This window comes from Delphinapterus leucas, chromosome 9 (assembly GCF_059928025.1).
Source record: "Delphinapterus leucas isolate spDelLeu-1000000601 "Yukka" chromosome 9, BTC_Dleu_Yukka2, whole genome shotgun sequence".
NCBI lineage: Eukaryota > Metazoa > Chordata > Mammalia > Artiodactyla > Monodontidae > Delphinapterus > Delphinapterus leucas.
Window position 1 is genome coordinate 95,318,943 of NC_143137.1, and position 10,063 is coordinate 95,329,005.

The following is a 10,063-nucleotide window of genomic DNA, read 5'->3' on the forward strand; positions in this document are numbered from 1 at the left end:
GAATCCTAACAGATCTCAGTGACCACCATTAAAGAAGTATCTTTAAGCTTTCATGTAACACCGCTGCCACTTAGCATTAAAAAAAAAATAGTCCTTGCTCTCAGTCAACTAAACGAAGAATGCAGTGTGGTGAGGTAAGTGTGAACAGATACGTGTACATAGCACTGTAGGTAGGGGTCCCACAGTTGAGCCTCATAATGTATTACCTGCATTTTGATGATGTGATGCACAGAATACTTCTACCTGCATTCATTTCTTCCTTTGCGATCTTTGATTTTCTTTTTTTTTCAAAAGGCATAAGAGTGCTGGTCACAGGCTTGATTTCATGTACAAATATTTACATAGGCAATGGTCCCAGTCCTACTTCTGGGGATTTTTATGAGTGTGAGAAACAAGGTCAAAGAATAGAACTTTGGATAGTAAGGAATCACTGCACTGGGCCAAACTAGAAAGGTGAAACAGGGGTGGAAGAAGGTACCTTCCCACAGGGGAATAAACATGATAAAACAGGGACAAAGACGGCACCATGTTGGAAACTCTTGGAAATCTACTGGTCTCAGGTGCCCTTCCATCTGGACGTGGCCTTTTTAGGTTCATGCTTATGAAATGGACTCCTGCCTGATTTCATAAATTGAAGGTTTATTATATGCTTACCACTAATGTATTGGGAGATGAGAAGTGGGAAGGTGTTTACCTTAACAAATTTATCTGAAAGCAGAAATGTTTTAGGGCTTCCCTGGTGGCGCAGTGGTTAACAGTCTGCCTGCGGATGCAGGGGACACGGGTTCGTGCCCCGGTCCGGGAAGATCCCACATGCCGCGGAGCGGCTGGGCCCGTGAGCCATGGCCACTGAGCCTGCGCGTCCGGAGCCTGTGCTCCGCAACGGGAGAGGCCGCAGCAGTGAGAGGCCCGCGTACCGCAAAAAAAAACCCAGAAATATTTTAGACCTTAATCTACTGGATAAAACCAGAGCAGCGAACAGCTCACATGTTCCCTTATTTGGACTTCTTCCTCATTATTTGTTTGTTTTCACAGCAGCGTGATGCTTGATTTAATTAGAAGTAGGGTATCTAATTACTATCTAGGATTAAAATGATCATCCCCAATTTACTATTTTAGGGTGTGAGGTAATGGTCTATATTAATGTGTATCTGGTTCTATGCTAGGCTCTTTACGGGTTATCCGTAAGCTAGAAAAGATCATCCATTTTAATCCCCATAAAAAAAAGTATTAGATAGATGTTATTCATTCCATTTTACAGATTAAGAGACAGAGGCTCAAAGAGTTTAAATAACTAGGCCATGGCTCAAAGCTAATAAGTGGCTGGCCATGACCTGGATTTAGGTTGTCAGTGAGCTTGATGCCCTTGCTTCTTTCCACAATGTCAGGCCACCATCTGTAGCTGAGTTGGTCTCCCCTTAAGTTCCATGAGGAAACAAGTGCATCCAATGCCCAGACTGAGCAGAAGTCACCATTCCCTTGCTGACTGCACTGTCCCAGCAGTACTGGTTGGCTATACGGAGAAAAAGATGCAAGGATAGAACACGGCACACTGCTGCTGGATCTTACCAGCACATCTACAAGTGGGTTGATAATGCCCGGTCCTCTTCTCCTCGTGACTCAGGAGATGAAAAGCATAAAATGTCTGGCACACCCAGCTTATGGCCTTAAATATCATTTCTCACCAAAGGAACCAGGAGTCCAAGATGAGCCTGGGACATCTTGCCTTACCAAATAGCAACACAGCTCTTGGTGACCACCAAGATCACGACAGAAGTCAACCTGCATAAGCCCCCACCTGGCAAAGATAACGCAATAACTGCAATGGGTTGAAACAGATCAAATATGTTTATAATTCATAGCGATGCAACAACATAAACTTTATTGGTCACCTTTCGTGGATGCTACGGAATGAACACATTGTTGAGAAAAGTGGTAAATAGAGAGAAACCCTCCACCATTTACCCATCTTTTCTGTATGATCTGAACCTAAGTGAGCCATGTAGTTGATGAGGGGCATAGTCTCTTTGTGGAAGTATTCCAGCTAATAAACAGAAAAAGAATTGGAGTATCACTATTTAGCAACTGCTCAGTATTAATGAATCCAGGCTATGGTCAGAGAGATAATTTGCATCGAACCAAGCCTATAACTCTAAACTCCCAATAGGAATTGTAGGGGATAGGAAAACGTGTGAAACAATACAAGAACAAAAGTCAAGAACAAAATCAAAACTGTGGGAAGTTCTCCAGGACGAAAGACCCAGTTTATTCAACAACAACAGAAAGGACATATAGATCCTAAGAGACATAAGAGAAATACCACAACATATGGACTATATCTTGATTGTGATTAAAACAAACTATTAAAAAATTTACAAGACAATCAGGAAACTGTGAGCACTGACTAGGTATTTGATATCCAGGAACATTAAGGAATTAATGTTTATTACTTGGGTGGAATAATAGTATTATGACTCTCTTACAGAGGTACATAATGAAATATTCAGATGAAATGAGAAGGTTTGGTCTGGATTTGGGTTCAAAATAACATTGAAGAAAGTATAGTTGAATAAGACTGTCCAGGTGTTGATAATTACACTTGCATAGGATATACATGAATAAGTAATGATCCATCAGGTTCACTGTACTGTTTTCTCTGTATATGTTTGAAGTTTTCAATAATAAGAAAGTTTTCAAAGAGCTCAAGAACCCTTATAAAATAGCGCCTTTTCCCCCTTCCAAACTTGGCGACAAATTCTATTTACTGATCCTGTAAAAACAGAACATACGCAGTCTGGGACGTACTTGCACATTTTCTTCCGCTTCAAAGATGACCTGTTCCACACAGGCCATTTCCACAAAGCAACCATTGCAATATCTGCATTGTCTTCCTACGTAACTTTAAATTGACATTGATTTCTAGTGACACAGCCCGCCTCAAATGACCATTTGGTGTGCTTGTTAGAAGAGGGGTCATCCATTTGGTTAAAATGTGGTTCTGGTCCTGGAGCCGCCCAATTAATATTAGAGGGGCGACTAGACTAAGCAGAAAAGGACTAAAGCGCCCCCGTGTGGCCAGTACAGGTTAAAGCAAGCCGTGCCTTGCTTAACACATAAAAGCGGCTGGGTGCCTCCTTATCCCTTTCTGTCCTAAGACGGCAGATCTTGTAAGAGAGCACACTTTGCCAGGTCTGATACACTATTTTTTTTTTTAAGATTTATTTATTTTTGGATGCATCGTGTCTTAGTTGTGGCGCGCGGGCTTCTCTCTAGTTGAGGTGCAGGAGCTCAATAGTTGTGGCGTGCGGGCTTAGTTGCCCTGTGGCCCGTTGGTTCTTAGTTCCCTGACCCGAGATCGAACCCGCCTCCCCTGTAAGACGAATTCTTTACCACTGGACCACCAGGGAAGTCCCAGGTCTGATACACTCTTAAATGTTAACCAAGATCTCCCATCCTAATTGTAGTCAAAAATAAATTACTTCTCTTTGGAAGAGAACAACAATCTCAAATCATAATATTTCTAAAAGGTTTGGATTATTTTGCCTGTTTATGGTCTTACGCGTTAGCTCCTGCAAATGTCTTAGGTGATTTCTACCTCTTTGGCATATAAAAAGGTGTAGACACTTTGTTCTGCTTTATAGTAAATTATTAATGGGTCCAAATAGAGAAGAATCCTAAAAAATAATAGTGTAAAGGATCTGACTTTCTCCGAGAGGGCACTCCATCCACATAAATGAATGGGGCAGCCTCAAGGCAGCAGAAGGAGCACGGGCCTGGGGATTAGAAAGGGAAAGAGGGATTGACCGCTCTGGACTCAGTCCCCATAGCAGCTCCAGGGGGCCGATGTTTCTGTCTTTGTGGTACAGAGGGGATGTGACTCGCCCAGGAACACACGGCAGAGCAGACATACAAGCCCAGCTTGCCTCACCCAGCCACGTCCCTTCTGTATCTGCTGCCAGGGAAGCTCTCTCTGACTGTGAGGCCCTGGGCAGGTTATGACCACCCTCGGCCTCCATTCTTTTTTGCAAAATCAGGGCATCGAGCTAGATGATCATTCCATTCCAAGGTCAAACCTTTATCATTTCTCTAATGATTGAAACTGAAATGTGCTCAGAGCCTAAGTTTAGGAAAAGCTTGTTCGGTGGCCACTTTCCTAGTTTTGCGACAAATGCCAGGGCAAAATTCAGACTGAACACACGCCAAATGGGGTGAATATTGGTGCCCTTCCATCCTTGTTCTTTGGGTTCCGCCTCCAGCAAAGATCCTGTTAGGTCGTTTTAGCCAGAATCCCCTTCATCCCCGACGTTTCCTCTTAGTAATTTTCCATCCACTGGCCCCCACTCTGCTCCTTCACTATAAATCCCCACTTGCTCTCACTGTGTATGGAATCAAGCCCGCTTCTATCCTGAGGTCACTTTTCCCCTTTTCCAATAGTCCTGAATAAAATCTGCTTTTACACTTTAACTACTGCCCAGCTCTGACACAAGCCTCTCCCCTCAGATTGCTCTGTGCCAAGGGGAGCCTCCTGCCCAAAGTGATGCCCCTCTTTGGGAAAAGATCACACCAGTGACCCAAAGAGGGGCACAGAGACTGAGCCCTGGTGCCTCCTGTTGGGCAATTTTGAAGGGCTGCCACGGCACCAGGCTCCCCAGCCTCAGCTGTGCATCGAATTTTAACTAGTCCCTCTGCAAAACCCTACTCCATTCACTCCATGCAGCACTGACGCCAAGGGCACCCCCCAAGAGACCTCCACGGGCCCACAAACCTCCATCTCAGAGGGAGCTCATCAAAGGCAGCACTGAGGGAATGAAAGCCAGGCTGCGGGGTTCCAGGAGCCTGGTGTCTTAATGGTATGTGTGAGATCTGTATCTCCCCAGCAGGGGTCTGCATCTCTGAAGTGGGAGTAGTACCCAGGGGTAGGTTTCTTGTAAGAATTATTGATAAATAGGACTCTGTCATAAGGGGTTTAGCTTGGTGCCTAGCACAGGGAAAGTGGCCCAGGAACTTTTTGTTCTTATACTATTAGCATTAGGTATTGATGACAGGGATGATGACGGTGATGAATGAAAGTGAATGGCTTAATGTTCCACCCCAGCAGATTCACTGTATTCTATCCAAGCTTGACCTAACCCAGTGGTTCTCAAGCTGTAGCAGAACCACTGGGGAGGTAACGGGTGGGGGGAGGAGGTGCTTGTGACCAACGCAGATATCGGGGCCTAAATGTCTCTTGCAGCGAGTCTAGACAGCCAGGGTGAGAAAACTGCCTCAAGAACACACCCTCCTTTGGGTGAGACCACCCGACCCCACCTACAGAGACTCAGATGGCCCGAGGACCTAACCTTAATCTGGAGGGGTCAAACTGGTATTTCCACACTACCAGCCAACAGACAACCTTGGGCTCCATTCTAGAAACTGGGCTTCCACATGATTCTAGATACAGTGAAGAGAAAATGCATCTGTTGGCAGCGTAGGTAAGTGTAGGTAGGGAATGTAACGGAGTGCAGTCACTCTGGACTTTAATACGCTCATCCTTCGGGATCCAGAAATCCCCCTTCCGGGATGTACCCCAAGAAACTCTCATGAGTCGGTTCTTAGGCACATCAGGATTTTTATCCCAGAGTTATTTGTATTCATGGGGAGTTGGAAGCTACCTAGAGGTCCATCGCAGGAGAAGAGATAGGGAAATAGGACAGATGCGCTTAGAAGCAATAAGCTAAACATGACTAGAGCAACACGGACAGTTGTTTAATGGAGTACTGAATGAAAACAGCAGGAAGGAAAACGAGCTTTCACCTGTTTTAGTCGTATTTCCTAGAAATTCGTACACACACCGGACAGCACAGAAGCAAACCTGAACTCTACTCGGGCTGCTCCCTTCCCTTCGAGAAGGTACCTTCTCCAAGGACCCTCTGTGATAGCGGTCCTTGCCGCCCATCCATGCCCAGGGTTGGCGATTAGGCCTGCCCAGCTCCCGCTCTGAGAGTTAACGAGTAAAAACAATACAGATCTGTTCAAACACGCCTCTTTTTTTTTTTTTTTTTTTTTGCAGTATGCGGGCCTCTCACCGTTGTGGCCTATCCCGTTGAGGAGCACAGGCCCCGGGCGCGCAGGCTCAGCGGCCATGGCTCACGGGCCCAGCCGCTCGGCGGCATGTGGGAGTTTCCCGGGCCGGGGCACGAACCCGTGTCCCCTGCATCGGCAGGCAGACTCTCAACCACTGCGCCACCAGGGAAGCCCAAACATGCCTCTTAAAAAGCATGCCACTTCCCAAGCAGGATCGGGAGAAACCAGGCTAAGAAACGAAACAAATGACCAAACAGAAAAGAAAATACTCTAGCTAGTGTCCAGGTAACTCAGGTGCCCTTGCTCCTAGGTGACTTCCAGGGTCTTTGGGCTTCCTGGGTGTCATCACCCCCCTGATACCATATGATCAGCTGACAGGGCATTCTGGCCGGCGGAACAGTCACAGGCTTTGATAAAGACTAATACGAGTTATCTGTTTTAAACATAGTAGTGTGTATATGTCAATCCCCAAACTCCCAACTAATCCCTCCCCTCACCTTTCCCCTTTGGTAACCATAAGTTTGTTTTCTAAATCTGTGAGTCTTAAAACGAACAACTGTTTTCATTTTATTTTTAAATTGATTGTATAGCACAGGGAACTCTGCTCAGTATTCTGTAATAACCTAACTGGGAAAAGAATTTGAAAAAGAATAGAGGGACTTCCCTGGAGGTCCAGTGGTTAAGACTTCACCTTCCAGTGCAGGGGGTGTGGGTTCAATCCCTGGTCAGGGAGCTAAGATCCCACGTGCCTTGGGGCCAAACCACCAAAGCATAAAACAGGAGCGATACTGTAACAAATTCAATAAAGACTTTGAAATGGTCCACATCAAAAACACATCTTTAACAAAGAATAGATACATATAACCGAATCACTTTGCTGTACACCTGAAACTAACACGACATTGCCACTCTACCCCAATATTAAATAAACATTTTTTAAAAAGACTAATACGAGAGGTTCCCCGTCATTGTTGTCTTGTGAGTCTTGCTTATGGCAATTCTGCCCATGCTCTGGCCCTTGCCACAGACGAGACAGTCTACAGATCAACAGTGTTGAGACCCAGTGATGGGCCATGGCAACAGGATGCCTGGGGCCAGGATGTCTCCTATACTGCATCAGGAACCACCCACCTTTGCTGGATTCAGGGCCGTCCCCCAGACATTTCCCAAGGTCCTACTGTTTTAGAACTTGACTTACTCACTTCACTTTTCTAGCCAAGGTCAAAATCTGCCTGCCTCTGAACTGAGGCTCAGTGAGAATGCCAGAGGCCATTTTTTCTTTCTAGCAACATTTAACCAACCAAATCACTTAGAAAGATTTACTTGGGATAATTTCTTCACATTTTCTAGCCTTTTTTTGGAACAACGTTCGTCACATTGTGGGCACTTAATAAAGAGTTATTGGCTGTTTATGCCCGATTTCGATTATTTTCCCATTTTCTATGTCTGTCTCCATTCAACTTTGCCAATGAACCTCTTCCTCAAAAGCGCTGTGATTTCACTGCTCAGCCCTATCATCACACACGTTCCCTGCCTTCCTTCCACCCTCGAGATAATCTGGAAATAATATACTGTTTTGTTTAACTTTGTTTCCCTTGCTATCCTGGTATGACTTTTTCTGATGCTTGGTGATACACGTAAGGGTTGACCATCTACGTCCTCTATCGATGTTGGATCTGGATAAATTTCATTACTTGGTGTCATTTGGCCCAACGTAACAATAAGCACCTATGAATAAGAAGGTTAAACCTGAAGAAGATAACAAGTACCAGAATCTCTTAGAAGAAAACGACGTGCCTCTTGGAGGTGTAAAAACCATTGAGGAGGAACCAATGTTAAAATTTCCTAAGTTCATACGTACAAATGTACGGTATTTCCTAAGTTCATACGTACATATGTACATATCTTCTAAATCTGCAAAAGTTCCAATGTGCACTCAACTTCTTAAATAAGAATTATCTTGATGCCCTGTACCTTGTAGACTTAGCTTTTTCAGTTTCTTTCCTTCCACCTCCTAGAGCTGGATATACCTACTGATTTGTTTACTGACTGATGTGACCAGGATTTTAAATCAAGGTGATGCTGTTCAATTGTCCATAAGACACACATGCGCCTTGTAGATCCGTGGCTGTTTGCATGCGTACGGCTGTGAAATAACCCCCCTTCTCTCTTTAAAGCCGAAGAGAGTCTCCTGCCTGGCCCACACCCTGCTAACCTACCTACAGACTCAAGCCCACCCTCACCTGTCACCATCCTTACACTTCTTTGGTTCTGACCCCCAGATCCCGGGCCAGGAGCATCTAGTCTTCTGAAAGCATATCTGGTGGAAAGAGGGGATAGGAAGAAAGAGAGGAGACGATGCAAGGAGAGAGGGAAGGGAAGCCCCTCACCATTCCCCTTCTCTGACCCCCACTTCAGTGCTGTCCTCAGTAGCAGCCAGAGGAAGGGAGGGGAGGCAGGAAGGCAAATAGGAAAGAGAGCTGCACCCACAGAGGAACTCCTTTGAGCCCCATTCTCTGCAGCCTCATCTGCCTGCCCCTCGCTTACACCTCTGGAGCCCAGCCAGGCCCAACCCCGGGACCCCCCAACCAGTGTTCGGGCATGAAAGTGCCCGAAGCCCCTCTGCCAGGGAAGATGTCCTCCGGCCCTCAATGCAAACCTCCCAGCACAATCTGCAAATGACCTTTTGGAACAAAGTGCTTTGTATTGTAAACGGGTGCTATTAATATTCCTCCTTAACTTCCGGTATGCATATTTTTATACTTTCATTCATCTATTATGTAGAGCTATTTGAGTCCATCAGTGTTCTTATTTACATTTGAAGACAGGCTCCATCATTTTAACCATATTCCTGCTTTTAAAAACCAACTGTCTTTTCTATCTACATTTTTATAATAACATTTGGATAATTTTATTGTTAATGTTCTTATTATTACAAATGTTCAAATTACCATATATATATGTATATATAAAACACAGTGATCTTCATATATATGAAATTTACATATAAGAGGTTATGTATATTACATATATTTTATATATATATAATATATATTATATTATACATGTAACGTACAAAAAATGACACAGAAAAACTGGAAGAAGGTACTAAAATGTTAACTATAGGAGTAGAATCATGGAGTACTTTGAAGTCCTTTCTACTTTCTGTGGTTTCCAAAGTTCTTGTTAATACACGTTACTTTTATACTTGGAAAAATAAAAATAAACATAATAAATATTTTAATATATGCATGTCTGTTAACGATGAAATCCTGGTTGACACAAATAAAACCAGGGCACTTTTAGAAACAAAATTTTCCAAATGTGGATTTTCAGAAACAGAGTTATCTATTACTTTTACAATGCTTTTAAATATGACAGGAATTTAGAAACTGTCAGAGTAGTAGAAACCTATAATTAAAAGACAGAAGAAAAGTTATCTTTCCAGGGATTATCTGTAGTAGGAAAAAAATCTAGCTAATTCTTAGAAAAACAAACCCTTGTCTAGATGGATCTCTCAAGTAATAGGAAGTGTCGGTTGGTGAAGTCTTAACATCCTGGTGAATTTCCTGATTGAAAGGTACATGTACATTTTCATCATTTCTGAAGCGTATGTATGTTTCTAACTCAAAGTCACGAGGGTTCCCATCCTGCCTGGTTATAGCTGTTTGCAGCAGAGCTGGGTTTGCAGCAGATGGTGAGAGCGGGAGCGAGCAGAAGAGAATTAGGAGAGCTGGTCCCTAGTCTAGCCACGGGACCAAGGACCCTGTCGCTGTGGGTTTGTCACTTACCCGCCCAGAGCCCCAGCTTCCTCACCTGAAAACTGAGTCCACCATACTAAACATCTTGGTGTGTTGCTGTGAATCCCACACCTGTTCCAGGGAACCATCTGAGGCGCTGGGAGCAGACAGTACCCTCAACAAGCTTTGGGAAAACGCTTCAAAGCACAGAAGAGCCACAGAGGGCAACCATATCATGTGATACGAGGGGCTTTGATAGC